Here is a 20,254-nt window from a genome sequence, read left to right as displayed (position 1 = left end):
TAAGCTTTTCACAGTATTTTTTTGTTATGTATTCACATTCTCCACTCTGACCTTTGGGGGATCTCTTTCCACCTGCCTGCCTCATCACCAGCCTTCTGAAGCAATTGCTTGTATCCACTGAGAGCCAGAAATGTCTTGGAAACATGTTTCTGGTCCTGTCCCAGTCTTCGGCAGGCTGCTTCTTTCAGGGAATGCCTTCTGTGCCTCAAGGAGGGTCTCTCAACTCTTCTGTCCTCAGATTTAAGTTTACATATGGTAAAGGTTTGTGGGAAAGTGATGAGCAGAGCAGACTTGCTCCTGGATCAGGGCTCCAAGAGATTCTAATTCATCCTGCCAATATTCAGATGGTCATTAAGAGGTGATTAAGGAGGTGCCTGGGTGGCTCAGTAGGTTAAGCGTCTGCCTTCAGCTCAGGTCATGATCCCAGGGTCCTGGGATTGAGTGCCCCATCAGGCTCTCTGCTTAGTAAGGAGTCTACTTCTCCCTCTGCTTGCAGCTTCCTCTGTTTGTGTGCTCTCTCTCTGTCAAATAAATAAATAAGATCTTTAAAAAAAGAGGTTATTAAGAGTTTGGGTAGTTTCTTCTTATGCTAATCTATGGTAGATTCTTCCTCTTTCCTCACCATTCCCTCTGGAAAGAAAGCAGATTTGGTTTACTTCTCATCTTAGGAATGGTCCATCACTTTTTGGATCATGTTCCTTGAGTTTTCTTTCCATCCTCAACTCTGATTATTTTTAACTATGATTTTTGTAATTTGTGAAATGTATTCTAAATAGGTGTGGGTCAGTCTCCGTTGACTTTCTACATGCTTCCCAAATCAATTTCATGGCTCTTACAAAATAATTTAATAAATACTCTCACATGAATGAAGTTAAGGTAAAGGATATTTTATACAAATTCCTAAAAGATGAAGGTTAATTTTACAGAAGTTATTTATAGTCAGGGAACATATTTTTGAAAAACTTATGGCTTGGTATAGAATTAAAAATATTTTTTTGATAGAAAAAGATGAAGTAAAGATTGCCAAAACTTACAAAACCATCGAAGGTATCCTTTTCTGAAAGAAATACTTATATTTTATCTCTTTAAATTAGAATATATATATATTCAACTATGTATGTATAGACATAAATATATATACACATAAACATTAAATTTCTTTTAAAAGGAATATTTATACTGCATCTCATTTAACAGTAATACATGCTTATTATAAAATATCAAAAGACAAAAATATGTAAAATAGAACGAATATTTCTCTAATCTTATTCTTCAGAGATGATCACTGTGGGGCTGCCTGGGTGGCCCAGTCAATTAGGCATGGGACTCTTGATTTTTGACTCAGATGATCTCAAGATCCTGAGATCGAGCCTCACCTCAAGCTCTGAGCTCAGTGGGTAGTCTTCTTGAGATTTTCTCTCCCTCTCCCTCTGCTCCTCCCCTCTGTACTCTATCTCTGTCTCTCAAAAAAAAAAAATAGTAATAATAAAGATGATCACTGTGAACTTTATGGCACATACATTTTCATATTTTTAAATTGTCTATATACAGAACTATCTAGATTTTTTAAAAACAAAGTAGATATCATATTAAGAATTATACAACATGATCTATTTTAGTTGTTATATATAGACAGATAATACTCTGTTATGCATTTTCAAACTAATTATTTTCCTGCCAAAGCATCCCTTAGCATGTGTGTTAAGCAAAATTAAAAATAGAATATAAAAAAATAGAATATAAATATATAAATGCTTTTTTAAAAATAGTTGTGGTGTTTTGCCCCAAATAATTTTTCACATATGGATGAGGAGGACAGCAGATTTGTAAGGCAGCTTGTCATGTTAATTAAATTCAGGCAACCTAGGATGTTTGTGTTAAACTGAAAGAAAAGCAAAACTGTCTCTGATATTATAAGAACTGTATTTTACAAACATGGATTGTTTACAGTCAATATGAAAGAATGAAACTTTGATGAGAAACAAGGACTTGTCTAATGCTTTGATCTTCATGTATCCTAAGGACTAGAGAATGTGTTCATTGACAAAACAAACATGAGTACAAATTATTTGTACCTGAAAATTATATACACATATTTATAAAAATGAGTTATACATCATAGCATAGTATTAGAAATTTTCTTAAACAGTGCACAACATAGAGTGAATGTGACAGCATCACTCCACGATTCTTGCAGTAAAGAGCTGAATATAGTTTTACCTTCTAGCATCCGTGACTTTGGAATATATTCATGAGTCATTCCTTTAGTGAAACAGGGACTAAATGAATCTTGGTTATTCTAGTGGTGGGTGTCAGAGATTGGTCAGTGGGGGGTGGGGAGAGAGAGATATCACATTATATATACAAACCAATTAACCCATTTCCAGAGTTTGGCATTGCAAGCAGGAACAACAATTTCTCTATTCATTAGAAATAATTTGATATTTATATAATCCACATGAAGAACACATTTGATTTTTATATAATCCACATGAAGAACACATAATCAATGACATTATCTAGATATCCATTTAAAAATCACTAATCTTCAAAATGAGATGGTTGTATGACCAGCAGAAAACAATTGGGTAAATAGCAATTTAGCCAGAAGCATTTTGGCCTAAAGTCCAACGAAACAATTAAGTAGAAATGATGATGACTAAAAAATTATGTGGTAGTATTGATAACTACAGTGCCCAATGGGTAGGTTTGCAAAATTTTGAGTATTTTTCTTACATTTTATTCTTCTTGTAAATTTTTAAATTGTATTTAATATTTCTGTTTTATAATCATTTTTATATTATTACACTCTTTGAAATGCCAAAAGTCGAGAAAAATTGAGATATGCCAAACTGATAGGTTAAATTCCTTACAATCTATTAACAATATATCACTCAGATTAAAAAAATTAAGTATCAATAACATATATACAAAAAGTGTCACAAAACTTTCTATAATGAACTAACATTAAAAACATTTGAAACACAAATTTTGGGGGTATTTTTCACCAAATTATTATAATCAAATGTCAAATTAATCAACTTGCTTTTGGTAAACCATTATTCTAAATTTCTATCAGACATTTTTAAAAAATGAAACAATACCATTGCATTATTAAAGGAAGTTAGTCTTTTTTGGGGGAATTTGTCATTTTAATTAAAAGTGGTAAAGTAGATATTTTATGATCAATTATATACGTATTTATACTAACAATTCCTAATTATGAATATATTATTATGCATAAATCATTTGTTAAAGACTTAATATGAAGATTATTATAATTCTCAAAAACAATTCATTTTTAAAAATTCTTTATCATCAAATGATTAATATTTTACAAATTACCAACATTAAACTTTATTACCGTATGAGTTCTTAATTGAATGTATTGATTTGATATTACATATAAACTGACATTAAGGGCAGCCCCGGTGGCACAGCGGTTTAGTGCCGCCTTCAGCCTGGGGCGGGAGACCCGGGATCGAGTCCCACATCGGGCTCCCTGCATGGAGCCTGCTTCTCTCTCTGCCTGTGTCTCTGCCTCTCTCTCGCTCTGTGTCTCTCATGAATAAATAAAAAATAAAATCTTTGAAAAAAAATAAACTGACATTAAAGATATGTTATTTTTAAGCTTTTTATTTTGAAAAATTTTAAGCATACTTTAAAATTGAAATAACAATAAATCCCTATCTATCCATTACCCAGCTCAATACTTACCAACATTTTCTCATTCTTATTTTATTTATCTCTTCTAGTTTATCTATTTTTTCTCCAACCTCTCTGGTTTTTCCCTAGATTATTATAAAGCAAAAACCAGATATTGTATCATTTTGCCTGTGAATATTTCAGTACAAATCTCTGATAGATAACTTTTAAAAAACATTACTTGGTAATATTTGATTGCAAATAATATTGTAAATAATGAATAATGTCGTATCATCTATTAATCCATCCTATTTTCTTCACCTACCTAAAAAATGTCTTTGCTTAAAAAAGATTTTATGTATTTATTCAGGAGAGACACACAGAGAGGCAGAGACATAGGCAGAAGAAGAAGCAGGCTCCCTGTAGGGAGTGCGATGCGGGACTCAATCTCAGGACCCCGGGACCACACCCTGAACCAAAGGCAGATGCTCAACCACAGAGCCACACAGGTGCCCCTAAAAAAAGTCTTTTTACTATTATTTGAATCAGAATCCAGTCAAAAGCCACGCTTTGTTTTTGATTAACATTCTTCTAAACACCCTTTTATAATGTTTTATATTTGTTGAAGATACTGATTCATTTGTCCTGAAGAATTTCTCATATTCTGGATATAGCTGATTATATTTACGTGTTCCTCTTTCCCCGTATTTCCGGTAATTTGGCAATTTACAAATTTAATTAGATTTGGGCTCAACTTTTGGAAAAAAAATGATTCCTAGCTTTTATCTTTTATAATCCTTTTTTCTAGAGTGTCACTTGAGTTCACCTACTTCTGTTCCTTATCATTACTATTTTTCCCATGTTTCTCAAGTGTCTGACACATGGCAGCAGCAAATGTATTTCCTTCCATCGGTACACCAAACCAGTGAAAATACTACCAGTTCCACTGCTACCTTGTGCCAGAGTCTGTGTTCCACCCATCATCAGAGAACAAATTCTCGTGCCAAATGGAAACAAATCATTCAGCTGTATAATCCTATCTTAGTATTTGCTTTCTTAGACCACACATGGCAATAACTGGTTGCCACCAGGTTAGGTGTTTTGGGAAGGGAACTATGTGATGGAGATTAACATCCACGGTATATTAGTGAGTGCTCCTGGGAGAATAAAGAGCAAGAGTGAAGAGGGAGAAACCAATCTGCAGTCTCAACCATGTTTTCAAGTGATGCTCTAGAGAGCTTTGGAGCCCTGGTGGCCTTGCAAGTTGTCTCAAGTTGAAGTAGCAGGCTTTATACCACAGTTACCCTGGGAATGTGTATAGCAAGAAATAAACTATGCACAAAAAAATCAGAATAGATCATGAATAATCCTTTCCCTTTTTTAAAATCAATTTTTTGGGACTCTTGGGCTCAGTGGTTGAGCATCTATCTTCGGTTCAGGGCATGATCCCAGAGTCCCGGGATCAAGTCCCGCATCACGCTCCCTGCATGGAGCCTGCTCCTCCTCCTACCTTTGTCTTTGGGGCATAGCATATTGTCCTCCAGCTGTGGGGGTGGGAAGTTACTAGTGGGGAGTAAGAAGAGGATGCATACTCTCCTCTGCTTTTCAGGCTCCAGCCTTGTCCTGCACGAAATTGCAGGTGCACCCACCCTTCTGTGTCTGCAGGCATACTTCTCCCATGGACCACACACCACTTGACACCGTGGGCCTTCTGTGGCGATGCCCATCTTCCCAGCCCCGGCTGCAATTCTGGACCAGGAAGCAAATGGGACTTCTGGGGCCAAAGCTGTCACAACAACAGTATTGACCCCTCCAGGAGAGCATCAGAACCCTTAGAGGGGGGCAGCCACTTCAGGAGAGTAGGTTCCATCAGGAGGTATCTTTGTTCCAGGACTTTCCAGAGACATTTCCCTTTTGTCCATCATCAATCTTCTTTGTGTCTGTGTGAGGATCTTGGCCTCTTCTGCGGTGACAGGAATGTTCTTCTTTTGATCTGGGTAAGCATATTCACAGATTCACTTACATACCAGACACCAAATGCATTGGCCCCTTGATCTTATACTTCCCAGCCTCTAGAACTCTGAGAAATAAATGTATAAATAAATATATAGAGAGACATACGTCTAATTTCTGGCCTTTGGTTCTCACCTTGAATTCTTGGCACCAGGCCTGCAGGATGTTCCGGTGAAGCAAGTTGGCTGGTGGCAGTTTCAAAGGTAATGGAGGAACTGGGATTTTTCTTCCGAATTCTTACTCTTGTACTCTTGCCTTGTGCGGTCTTTTCTGAACAGGAAGTTTCTCCTTCTTTCATAGATCTTTTCCGTTTGGTCCCACTTGCTGAGGTTCTTGGTAACTTTGTTTCACCAGAAGCCTGCTGTTTCTCTTTGGTTTCTTCTGATACAGGTTGGGATTGGCCAGCCAGATAGTCTTCCCCTGACTTCCTGGAGCTCTGAAGATTTTCTTCCCCCATTCCTTTGTTCTCACTCAAACTGTTTCTTAAATTAGCCAGTGGAAGCTGCTTTAATTGCTTCCTTTGCCTCTTTGTTATGACCTCTATAATGTTTGATTACTTTCTTGCTTTTCAGCACAAGATGTTGCAGATTTATTTGACAGATTTTCCATTCAGACCTGGAATCAGTCAGTTTCCTGAGGAGGAAAATAAAGTTCAGAGACCAGAATTGGGGCCCCAGAGGTGGTCATTGCTACTGGTTTGTCTCTGCTTCTGGAACTTTTCACTGGACAGGTATTTATATAATATGCATTTTTAAAAAGATAAATAAATGTAGGTGTCTTAGTCAGCCCAGACTACTATAACAAATACCACAGACTTGATGGTTTAAGCAACAACATGTATTTCTCAGAGTTCTGGAGGCTGGGAAGTATAAGAACAAGGTGCCAATGGATTTGGTGTCTGATAAGAGCCTGCCTCCTGGCTTTTAGAGAGCTACTGTCTCACTGTGTCCTCACATGGAAGAGAAAGAGATCATTTCTCTCCTGTCTTTTCTTATGAGGGCTCCACTCTGATGATCTAATCACCTCTCAAAGTTCCACCTCCAATTACCATCACATTGGGGATTAGGGCTTCAATATATGAATTTTGGAGGGAAATATTAGTGCATAACAATGAGAATATAATTTTTTTTAGAGAAAATCATGAATCCATAATAAAATCTCCATTTCAAATGTATGATTACTATGTATTACTTTACTTGGTTTTATACTTTTCTCATATTTTGATACTAAAAATCTTGGTGACATGATGGGTACATAAATTCTTATTTGATTTATCCTATACTATAAACATTGTGATTTCAAAATAGTAATACTAATGTTATCATTAACAATAAGGCTACTGAATGCAGCTTATGATTATTTGTGGTAATTTTTTTATCCCTAACATATATCTCACTCTTGATGGACAGTACAAGTATTGCACTTTAAAGTCACTTGAAATAATTCTTCTCTGTGTGTTTGTCAAGAATTTGATATACAATTAGATCCTTTTTTCCCCAATTTATTACTTTTACAAAATGCTTAGCTTTGTATTTCAGAAAATTATGTTTTCTTTTTATTACATAAGACATTTACAGGGTTCCAGGGTAAATATATATATAGACATCCATTTCTATTCCTATTTCCTCATAGTACTATTTTTTAAAAAAGATTTTATTTATTTATTCATGAGAGACACAGAAAGAGAGAGAGGCAGAGACAGGCAGAGGGAGAAGCAGGCTCCATGCAGGTAGCCCAATGCGGGACTTGATCTTGGATTCTGGGATCATGCCCTGAGCTGAAGGCAGATGCTCAACTGCTGAGCCACCTGTCCCCCTCATAAAACGGTTTTTGTTTTATCTTTCCATCGTGTCAGTAACAAGTCTTTACATAAGTAAATTTATATTTGCTTTCCTTATCTGAAAGCATTTCTTTAAAATTGAAAATTAGAAGGACTTTCAAATAGTCATCTTGTTAGTTTTATGGCCTGGTTCTGTAGTTACACACCTATATCAGATAGAAGCTTACTTCATCTTGTCCTAGTGTAGACTCAGAGACTAGAACTTCTAACTAGAGAAAGCAAAGATTATAAATCTTCAAAGAAACATGTGGGATATGATAATAAAAATAGAATATCCATTCATATTTGTAGAGTGCTTTCAGTTTATATGGTAATTTCACTATGAATTTATTTATTTATTTATTTATTGAAGTATAATTAACATAAGGTATTATATTTGATTAGAATATAATGATTCAACACTTCTACATGACATAACAATTCTCTACTGTGAATTTGTTAATTTTTCACAAAAACCTTATTTTGGGGTTTTTAAAAGAGATTTTATTTATTTATGTATTTGAGAGAGAGCAAGAGAGACAGAGATAGTGAGAGAAAGCAAGAGCATGGAGTAGAGAGAAGGCTGCCTGCTGAGCAGGGGGCTGGATATGGGGCTTCTCCCCAAGAGCTGGAAATCATGATCTGTGCCAAAGGAAGACTGACTGAGCCATCCAGATACCCCAATAACCTTATTTTTCACCTCTGTTTTACAAATTGGAAACTGAGGCATGAGGACAAAAGCCCTTAGCCCAAGGCCTTGCTGAGTTCACAGATACATACTGACAGGTAACAGTCCACGTTATGATGACACTGACTCTCAAATTCAAATACACTTGTGTTGTTTGTTTTTTTTTTAAGATTTTATTTATTTATACACGAGAAACACACACACACACACACAGAGAGAGAGAGAGAGAGGCAGAGACACAGGCAGAGGGAGAAGCAGGCTCCATGCAGGGAGCCCGACGTGGGACTCGATCTCGGATCTCCAGGATCACGCCCTGGGCTGAAGGCAGCGCTAAACCGCTGAGCCACCCGGGCTGCCCAACACTTGTGTTTTGATCTATGTCTTCTGTAGTCATCATAAATTACTCCAATTAACTTTTAGAAGTAGCCTTTATTCCCTTTTGTAGATTCACAATTCAAAATAACATTAAATACAGTCTCTGAAAAGTTCTGTATGTTTGAAATTCACACTTAATGTTGTATTTCTTAATGTTTCCTGATTTTACTAGACCACAGAATATCTCCCAACCTCATTGAGCCTGAAAAGGTGTCAAAGCCATAAGACTTGTTACTGCCACAAATGTGGGTTAATCCACTTAATGACAGGTTCAATCAGCAGTTGGTTTCTTGACATAAACCATGCTCCAGGATTATGTTTGGCTTTGATAAACATCTATAGCTTGTCAGAGCCAAAGTTTGAAGATCATCTGTTTTATAATTTGATTCAGTTAATCTTTTAGTAACTTGACAATCAGGTGATAATTTTTAAAAATAAACATTTATTGGTAATATTTCTCTCTCTTTTGTAAAAGATTTTATTTATTTATTCATGAGAGACAGAGAGAAAGGCAGAGACACAGACAGAGGGAGAATCAGGCTCCTTTCAGAGAGCCCAATATGGGACTCCATCCCAGGACCCCAGCATCACCACCTGAGCCAAAGGCAGTTGCTCAACCACTGAGCCATGCAGGCGATCCAGGTAATATTTTTCTCTTAAGGAAATTCATCCATATTTAGTTAACACAAGAACAGGAGAATCTGCAGGAGCCAGCAGTGTTTCTGTGTATCCCTAGCAACAAGAAACCATGACAGAGCAAGGCCTAAAACCAGAGCCTTCTGCATTTTCTCATCTGTGATGACGTACATTGATGTTAGACATTAATGAGTCTCAAGACATAAAGAAGAAGTATTTACCACTGGAAAATATGTTCTACACTAAAACAGAGGTAAGCATAAAGGCAAACAGTGTAAGATGTGGAGCTATGAAGGCTTGAGTTTTCTGGAACTTTTTTGTACAAAGTAATAAAAAAATAAACACTACAATTACTTGAGGTAGCTTATATGATATTCTGTGTTGTCTCCATTTTTCATTATTTTACTATGATTTTTTCAAGTCAGCTGATCTATTTAAAAAAAAAATAGAAAATACTATTTTCAAGTAAGAGGTGGCCCTTTTTCAATTGTTTTTTTCTTTACTCTTAATTTCTGAAAATTTCCCTTGAGAATGTAAACTTTTTTTAAAAGTATAGTTATATATTAAGGTAGAGAAAAATCCCTGGGAATTTATATGATCCTCTGGAGGTAAATTGAAAACACTGTTTTCTTGGATAAATTCTTCAAAAACAGTGGACAGTTAATTGCAGGGTGGATTTTTCCTAAGGTAACTTTAATTCACTCATTCACCCAAGGACCACAAAATTACTATTTATTAATTACTCTGGATTCTGATAGGCTCTGTGGGATATAAAATCCAGATGTGGAGAATTCAAGGTTCATGCTTGCTGTTACTTTGGAGTAGCAATCTAGCAGGATTACAACGTATATGACTGCAGTAAGATAAATATTAATAGGGACATCTAGGTGGCTCGGTCAATTAAGCATCTGATGATTTTGGCTTAGGTCATTATCTCAGGGTCATTGAGCCTTGGGTCAGGCCCTGTGCCAAGCATGGAGCCTGTTTAAGATTCTGTCTCCCTTTGCCCCTCTCCACCATTTTCTTCCTCTCTCTCTCAAAAAAGATTCTTATTAATAAAAGGGGAGCTATAAAGTAATTCGTTATGATAAAACACTGAGAACAGTGAATTTTAGAAAACTATAAGTATTTTGAATATATACATATATATATATATATAAATGAAGGCTGGAGAAGTATAGAAAATCTTTGTGGTGATGATATTTGAGCAATGAACAAATAAAAACCTTGGGTAGTTGGAAAAGGACAATGAACGTTTTCCATAAAGGAAGACAGTGTTAGCAGAGGCCAGGAGAAAATAACCCCCACCCTGGTTGGTTCAGGAGATGAATATAGTAAAATTTGACTGTAGGGCACAAAAGTACATTGGGAGAAACTGTTATCAATTATTGATGCACTGAGGACACAATTTCATCTGTATAGTAGCATCATTTTCAGAATGTTTAAACTGAATCTAGTCCTTTGAAAAATCCAAATAGTAGAACATTCTGGAAAACAACTGGTCTGGACCTTAAAAAATGGTCAATGTCATGAACAACAAAAGTGTCTAGGGAACTATTTCAGATTAAAGAGTTATGACAATTAACTACAACGTTACAACTGATTGTAAACCTCAAGAGGAAAAATAAATGACAAATAAGCATTGATAACTGGGAAAATTTGAAACTAGACAGTATATTAGATAATGACATTATTTTAGTATTATAATTCCTGAGTGAAATAATTGTATTGTTATATAAGAGAAGGCCTTTGTTTTTACGAGATCTGCACTAAAGTGTTTAGGTATGAAATGTTATGATAACTGCATGTAATTCTCAGGTGGTCCAGCATACACACACACACACACACACACACACACACACACCCCGATATTATAAGAGAAATAAATACAGCAAAAAGTTAGCATTGAGGAATCCAGACAAAGGGCATATGAGAGTTTCTTTTACTGTTTTTACTTTTCTATAGATTTCAAAATTTTCAAAATAAAAAGAAGGAAAATAAAATTTCTGTTAACATTTGAGGTTCACATATTTCTGTTTTACAACTTCTTTTAATTACTTGATACATATCAAATAGCTGTTGTAAATAGCCTCATGGTTATATCATTCTGAGTTTGTGGTGAATGTTTCTTTGGAAATGTTTGCTTTATAATCATCGTTAAGAAATTAATTAATGTAATGTGATCTCATTATAGAAAATAACTGCTATAGGTAACCATGTGCCAATATGTTTTTAAATATTTGTTTATTTATTTTAGAGACAGAGAGGCAGAGAGAGAGAATAGGGGCAGAGGGAGAAGGATAAGGAAAGGGAGAGAATCTCAAGCAGAGTCCTTGCTGAGCAAAGAGCCCAACATGGGGCTTGATCTCAAGACCCTGAGATCATGACCTGAGCCGAAATCAAGAGTTGGATGCTTAACCAACTGAGTCACCAGGAGCTCCAATATTTTTTTTCCTAGAGTGATAGTCTCACATAGCATAAGTAGTCTTTTAAGATGGTTCTAACCTTTATCACCATTTTACAAAATTTTCTTGTAAATATTTCACTTTTATTTTTTAAGCATTCATGAAATAGTGCAAGTTACTTTGTTATGAAATATATAATTCAGGGGTGCCAGAGTGGATCAGTGGTTGAGCATCTCCCTTTGGCTCAGGTTGTGATCCCAGGATCCTGGGATTGAGTACCACATTGGACTCCCCGTGGGGAGCCCGCCTCTGCCTGTGTCTCTGCCTCTCACTCTCTGTCATGAATAAATAAATAAAATCTTAAAAAGGAAATACATAATTCAATACATATTTATTATACAGATTTTCTTTGACTTACCATAAGATTACACCTCAATAAACCCATTGTAAGTTGAAAATGCATTTAATATACCCAATCTACTGAACATCATAGCTTAGCCTAACTTAAACATGCCCAGACACTTCCATTAGTTTATAGTGGGCAAAACCAACTAACACAAAAACTATTTTAAAATAATGTGTTGAATATCCCATGTAATTGATTGAATCCTGTACTGAAAGTGAAAAACAGAATTGTATGGGTGCAGACTGGTTGTAAGTGTATTGTTTGTTGACCCTCGTGATTGTGTAGCTGACTGAGAGGGGTTGGTGCTGCTGCCCAGCATCAAGAGAGAGTATCTATGAGCCTTGGAAAAGATCAAAATTCTAAATTTTAAGTATGGTTTCTACTGAATGCATATCAGCTTTGTACCATTATAAAGTAGAAAACCATGGTAAGTCAGGGACGGTCTGTGTATGTGTTAATATGCCTCTAACTTGGCCAGGTGCAATCCTTGCCCTCAAGGAATATATGATGACCAGTTTACTCCAGAAAATGTTGGATAATCATGGGATGATGATTTTCATCTTCCTTAGGAGTGATGAAAAAGGTGTTGTGATTTTTTTGACAATAGTTAAGATTTGGAGAAAGATACTTCAATAAATTGCACTGAAACTGAAGATTTGGGTTGTTCCCAAGGAATTATGGCTCCCAGAAACTCCCAGCTATGGATAATTCTCCTTATTTAGAGTTGTACTAAGTGCTTTCCCCTTAAATTATTCTGTCAAAAGTTTTGGCCATTGCAGTTCTTTGGTAACCTGCTCTCTGCCTGGCATCTGAAAGGAGTCGCTTTTTATAGGCTTTCCATCTACTAAGATGATTAATACCAGCTCAAAATGCTAGTACTTATTTTTCTTAAAGGAGTTTGTGGGTGTGTGCTGACTCATTCAACCCTCTCACATCCTGTCTGCACCGTGATCTTAAGCATGTATTTTCAATAGGACTGGTCAGGTCAGTGCCAGGCTATAACCGTGAAACAAAACCAAGTTAATGTTTCATGAGCTAAAAAGTTGGCTGTGGAAGTGCCACACTCCAAATAACATATCTACCATTTTGTTTGAGAATTACTAGTTTACTTCATCTGGTTTTACCATCTATGGTAAGGTAGTTAGAATTAATAGAAAATTCATCTCACTATTCAACAGGGTCCAAATAATGCAGCCCCCAAGTTAAAGCAAAATTGACATTATTGTAAATTGAAATCATGGTCCACATTACAGTATAAACCTGTATAACCAAGAGGAATTTATTTCTTTAAAATATTCAGAACCCTGATCTTCCCTAAAGTATGACACAGAAAATACAAAACAAGCCCCTGTAACAAAAACCACAATTATTTAGAAAGGTTTCATAGACATGATGGGATTTCAGAAGCTAACAGGGGATCAAGTGTTCGGTTTACTGTGGAGTGTGGGGTTGACTCCAGACATGACTATGCTATGGAGTATTCCAAAGCCAGAATTGTAGTAAGTGTATCGGGTGTTTTTAGATGGAATATCACACACTAAAGAAGAGAATAGACATGGAGGATTAAGAAAGGCAAGATCTATGGGTCTAGAAGAATGATTTTAATCTACACAATATTATAAAAAAATTACTAAAGAATTTAATCAGAAATAAGATAGTGAAAGGGATTATAAGGGAAAGGAAGGGAACTGTGTGGGAAAAATTAAAGAGGGAGACAAACCATGAGAGACTCCTAAATCTGGGAAACAAATAAAGCGTAGCAGAAGGGGATGTGGGCAGGGAGATGGGGTAACTGGGTGATGGGCACTGAGGAGGGGACTTGATGGGATGAGCACTGGGTGTTATACTATATGTTGGCAAATTGAACTTAAATAAAAACAAATGTAAAAAAAAAAGAAAGAAGATGATGGGGAAATCAGTTTGAATAATTAAAAGTGATTATTTCCAACTCACTTTCCATACTTTTTGGAAATTTGTATTGAAAGTCCTATATGGGGGAGCCTGACTGGCTCAGTTGGTATAGCATGCCACTCTTGATGTTGAGGTAATGAGTTCAAGCCCCATATTGAGTACAGCTATTACTTAAAAATAAAATGTCAAAAAAATTTTTAGAAAGAAAGGCCTATATACATGTATTGAAAAAGTCTAAAAATCAATGATGCCTTCATTTCAATGATAGAATTAGAAAAAAAAATCCAGCAAATTAAATCCAAAGAATGTAAGAGGAAGAAAATGATAGAATAGCAGAAAAAAATTAATTGAATAGAAAAAACACACAAGGGATTAATGAAGTCTAAGTTACTATATTAAAAAGATTAATAAAATTGTTAAACCTTTAGCAAATATATGTAATAGTGAAAGATTAAAAACTTCTCCATTTACATCAGGAACAAGGCTAGCATGTTGCTGTCACTACTTTATTTTCTAGTATACCAGTAACAGAAATTAAAATTTAAGAACAAGATACTACTTAAATGTGTATAAAAATACAAATACCTAACTCTAAATATGTGCAAGAACTGTACGTAGAAAATTGTAAAATATCTTTTGGAATTAAATGAAACCTAAACAATATTACATGGATTGTAAGATTCAGTTTTTTTTTTTATTTTTTATTTTTTTTATTTATGATAGTCACAGAGAGAGAGAGAGGCAGAGACACAGGCAGAAGGAGAAGCAGGCTCCATGCACCGGGAGCCTGATGTGGGATTCGATCCCGGGTCTCCAGGATCGCGCCCTGGGCCAAAGGCAGGCGCCAAACCGCTGCGCCACCCAGGGATCCCGAGATTCAGTTTTGTAAAGAAGGAAATGTTAAGAAAATTTATTAATGCTATTCAGTCTAAATCCCAATGGATTTTTGTTTTTTGGGTTTGGTTTGTTAACTTGTGCGTATGTATGTACGTATAAATTAAAAAGCAGTTTGTGTCTCAAGGTTGGGAGTTAATTTTTTTTTACAAGTCTCACATATTTTTCCTAGTATCTTGAAAAATTCATTAACCCCAACCATTGTGCCTACAGCACCTAATAGGTAAAATGGCCACTTTTCGTATCCCCAGGCTCATGGTAATCTCACTAGGATATCACTGTGTGCTTCTGCTTCTGTTCTAATGACTCATGGACTATTTACTTCTCTTTAAATTAAAAAATATATATATGCATGTGTTGTTGGGTTTTTTTGCTTTAAAATGTACATAGGTACATGGTCGAAAATTGTGCTTATTAATTCTCTGAAACCATGAAGTTAAAATAAACACATGATATTTTAGCTGAAATTTGTCTTTAGGTATTTAGCATATATATATATATATATATATATATATATATATATTCTATTCTATTCTCTTCATTGGTTAATGCTACAGAGAAACATGTTTGAAAAATATGGCTTCTACCCACATTCAAAAAAGCAAACCATGAGTTTACTGATTTTTCACTGTACTTGTCTACCCTCTAGTGGTTGAATTGCAAAGTCAAAAAAAAAAAAAAAGCACAACAATTCCACAGGCAAGAAACATGATTCAATTTTGAGAAATTTATTATTATTTTTTTTAAGTTTAGCCTGACTTTTTTTTTTTTTTTTTTTTTTAGCCTGACTTCTTGTGTAACATATTACTAAATTTAGAAATCTACTTCATGTCAATAGCATAGACATTAGCATATACCTGTTCAGTGTTGCAAAGTGTGTAAGATTTTTAACCTAAAACTAGGCTAAAAGACTAATATCAGAATGATTTATACATTGATAAAAATAACTAAAATAACAATAGCAATAAATAAAAAAATAACTATAGATGAAATTGATTGAGTACTTACTGTGCTAAGTTGTTTTCACACGTCATCTTTTATCTACACAGCAGTTCCAGAAGCGGGTCACCATTTTGCACTCAGGCTTAGTGTGCTTAAGCAACATGATGAAGGTCAAATATAAATATTAATAATCGATAATATTTTAAAAGCAATTTTTAAGTACCAGAAGCTCTGTTAAGCACTTTGTATGTCTGTGTTTAGGTTTAGAGTAAGAAATGGAAACTACTTTTAGACTTAAAGTGGAAGTAGGTTGAGACAGGTAATGAGGTCCCTACAATCAGAGGAAGGACTGGAGGAGTAGGTTTTTGGGTGGACCTTCTGGGATGATTGTCAAAGCAATACAAAACTGATTCACTAGGAAGTTCCACCTCTGTGGTTGTCACTGTTGAAATGCCTCAAGTCTCACAGCACTGAAAAATCTAGAAACTGGACTCATTTTCTGCAGCAGAAAAACCTCTTCTTCATAATTCTTGCTGCCAGCAGAGATAGCTAGATGCTGAAAAATCATGCCTCTTGTTCACATTCAACTTCTGCCTCTGATCGCCAAAACATAATTCACATCCAGGGGTCTTGTTCCCAAGGGGTCAGAGAAATGTACTTTTTATCTTCCCAGATGCAGTGGACCAGGAAGAAACATGGAGAAGGATGAAGATAGACACTGGGGACAACTGACCACATCAGGCACAACATGCCATCTTACTTAGTCCCCATAGAGATATGTATCTCTATATATTTGCAAAGCAAGTTGAAAATACTGGGCTTTGTTCTCACCTAAGAGTGTATTAGGATTACTCAAAGATTTTTTTTAAGAACTCATAACCTAATGCTACATTCCTGGCATTTGAGATTTAGTGCATCTGAATGGATAGAGTGGAGCTCAGAAATGCATATTTTGAAAATTCTTTGGCATGATTCTAATGCTCACCCTAGTTGTGACTTAGCCTAAAATGGATAGTGCTGTGATCTTTTTATAAGAAAGCTGACAGAAGACAGAGTTATAATGACAAGTAGAATAAGATTATGTCATGAGCTAGTAATGTCAGTTCCCTGGATTAGAAATAGTTCATTTGAATTTTAGGGGTTGGGGAGTTAAAAATGTTGGAATTACGAATGTAATATTCTTAGGGAAATTCTTGCCTTTTTGAAAGGCACCTGCCATTTGTAAAACGGGAGTACCTGTAAAAGAGCGAAAGTGCCTCCAAGTGGCCAATGTCTAAATTACATTTTGGTGAAAATAAGATCTACCTTTAAAAAATGAGCAGAGAGAAAAGAATGTTTTGGAGTCTAGTATTTTTTTTAATTGAACATATTCAGAACTGCAGTTTGAAAAGGAGATATGGATGCAATGAGGTGTGTCTTTTATATGAAAATTCTTGTAAAATTGGTGGTGAATTATTTTCTTACTTAAACGTCAGCTGTGGTAGGGATATATATATACCTTAGAAATTCCACATTTTACTTTTAATTAGGTTTTCTTGTTAGAAACTGGACTAATCTCCTTAGACTGACTTTCCACTGAAATTCACAAGGATAATACCTTAGAGACACTGAAAGAAAATTACACATTTTATGGGTCTTTATTTGTTTATAATGAAGATTATTTATTACTTTATCCAATAAATATTACTTCAGCAGGTATTTTGTGCCATATTTGCTTTGGGCATTGGGATCACAGTGGTCAACTAGATAAAAAAGATCTCTAACTTCAGGGATGTGTGTGGGATGTATGTGGAGTGTGTGTGTAGAAAGACAAATGATACCTAAGTTGCATCCAGCTTAACTTACTATCATCCCTTAATAATAAACACAATCAATACAGAGCATTTGAAGTGCTCAGAACGAAACTTGGAAGTGTGATAGAATCTGGTGGGAGTGCTGGCAACTTTAGATAGGATTAGCAGGGATGGGTTATTTGAGTTACTGTTTGAGTGAAGATATGAAAGAAGAAAAGTGAGCTCTATGGAAAATAGAGAAAGAACAATCCAAGGAGAGGAAAGAGCATGAGGAGAAGAACTGGGCATATTTACAGAAAGAGGACAAAAACCAGAAAAGCCAACACATATGGGAAATGGGGCAAATGGATCAAGACAAGGTAGACACGAACCAGATCTTGTCTATTGTTTATTGGGAAGCCATTAATGATTTTGAGCAGTGGAGTGTAGACTTTGAGTCAACCAGATTTACATGCTTAAAAAGTTACTGCTATGGGGGGTATTGAATGGAAAGGGGCAGGAGACTAAACAAAGAGTTCAGTTAGGAAGTTATTGCAATTGACCCAGTAGGAGAAGATGCTAGCTTGAACTAAAATGGTAAAAATGGAGATGGAGTGAAGTGGACAGATTCAAGATAAATATTTGAGGGAAAAATTGACAGGTCTTGTTAATGACTTAGATATGAGAGATAAAGGAAGTGTAGAATGAAGATGGCTCCGTAATATGTCTTGGGTAGCTAGGTGGAGGCTAGGTGCCTTTATTGCAATAGGTAATACAGAAGCAGAAGTTGGGATGGGGTAGGAAAGCAAGTTGTCTGTTTGGGGCTTCTTACCTTTGAGATGTGTGTGGTATATATGCTAAAGTGTCAATAGGCAGCTAGCTATAAAAATTAGCACTCAGAATTTAGAACCGGGGCAATCGTAATCTAAGTATATATGTTATCTAAGGTGTGGAAATGAATGAAATGTTATAGTAAGAGGTTAGAGAAACAAAAGTAACTTGAATTGAAACTGAGAATTGTAACTTTTTAGGCCAGGTGGATGCAGTGAAGTCATCAAAGCTGTCAGAGATGAAATACAGTGCGAAACAGAAGAATATGACATTGCAGAAATAAGGGATAGTGTTTCAAGGAATGAGTGCCAATTATGCGGAATGTTCTGCGTAAACCAAGACAGAAACAGAAAAATGTCTACAGAATTTGGCCACATGGAATTGTGTGACCTTGACAAGAGCAATGTCAATAGAGTGAAGTGGAGGAAAGCTAGGTTAGAATAGGTTGAAGAGTGAAGACATAATATTAGGAAGAGATGTCAAGTAAACACTTTCAAGAATTTTGCTGTAATAGGGAGCAAAGAAATAGATGGAACTTGACATTTTTCAAGTAAATTTTTTACCCAAATGGGAGTTACAAAGGAATGTTTTTATAGTTAATGGATAAGCATCTTGACAGAGAAAAACATATCTAGGAAATAGATGGTGTAGGAATAAAGTCTTGAGAAAGTAAAAGGGGATTGCAACCTAAGTGCACATGGAGGAAGGGGCCAGTCCTTTTACGTAAAAGAGGCAGGAAAGACAGAGACTGAGGTATAGACACGGATCATATTCATCTTTAGCTAATTCTGCTCGACCACTTGTAAAGATCTGGTGCTTTTGAGTTATGGGATCACATTCTTTGCCAAAATTTGTTCACATTTCCCAAAATCCGGAAAATATTTGGCTAACTGAACTTTCTTTACTGTGAGACTTTTTAGACTCTTTGATATGCTCCAGTGTTTTGTAAGGAGTTTATAGAATCCAACAATTCCCAAACTGATCTGGCCATATAAGTCCTTTCTTGTGAACTGCCCTTTATATATGGGAAAAAGTTTTCTAAGGAACATATTTTAGGAGATTCTGAATAATCAAAAGGACTATAGTTTCTTTTATTAAAATCGACTTTTAAAAGGCCTTTTTCTTTATATTCTTTCTCATAAATCCCATTTTCTCTAGCATTCAAATAAAATGAAGAGAAAGGAGATTATATGGTAAATATGTGGGCACATGTTATTTTTAGCCATTCCTTGACTTTTCTTAATAAACTAGACACTAACAATGTAAGCATTACTTTTTACCTGATATAATTCGATTGATATCTACCGAGTTTGGTTTTTTTTTTTGTTATTCTTTTCTTTTCTTTTCTTTTCTTTTCTTTTCTTTTCTTTTCTTTTCTTTTCTTTTCTCTTCTTTTTTTTCTTTCTTCTTTCTTTCTTTCCTATTTGTTGCCCTTGTTATTTGTTCCCATTTTTGTTTTCCACTCTTTCTGCCTTTTGTGGTTTTAACTGAGCATTCTATGAAAGTCTATTTTCTCTCTTTTCTTAGCATATCAGTTATAGCTCTTTTAAAATATTTTTAGCAGTTGTTCTAGAGTTTTCAACATACGTTTATAATCAATTGAAGTCTTCTTTTCAATATTTATCTACTTATTTATTGAGAGTGTGCAGTTGAGTGGGGAGGGAGGTGCAGAAGGATGGAGAGAATCTCAAGCAGACTCTGAGCTGAGTGTGGAATCCTATGCAGGGCTCAGCTGGATCTCAACACTCAGAGATGTTGACCTGAGCTGAAATCAAGAGTCAGACACTTAACTTGCTGAGCCACCCAGGCACCCAATCCAAGTCTACTTTTAAATAACACTATGCCACTTCATAGATAGTGTGAATACCTTATAATAACAAAACAATTTTAATTTTCCCCTTTATCTCTTGCATCTTG

General features: G+C 35.5%; 1 pseudogene; it reads right to left on the bottom strand.

The window, feature by feature from the left end:
- Positions 1-7,670, bottom strand: part of LOC121471538 — a 62,218-nt pseudogene extending 54,548 nt beyond the window's left edge.
- Between the last annotated feature and the right edge of the window lie 12,584 nt (positions 7,671-20,254).

The sequence above is a fragment of the Vulpes lagopus genome, chromosome 11, assembly GCF_018345385.1.
Source record: "Vulpes lagopus strain Blue_001 chromosome 11, ASM1834538v1, whole genome shotgun sequence".
NCBI lineage: Eukaryota > Metazoa > Chordata > Mammalia > Carnivora > Canidae > Vulpes > Vulpes lagopus.
The sequence above is the reverse complement of the archived record's forward strand: the minus strand, read 5'-3'. Positions and strand labels throughout refer to the sequence as shown.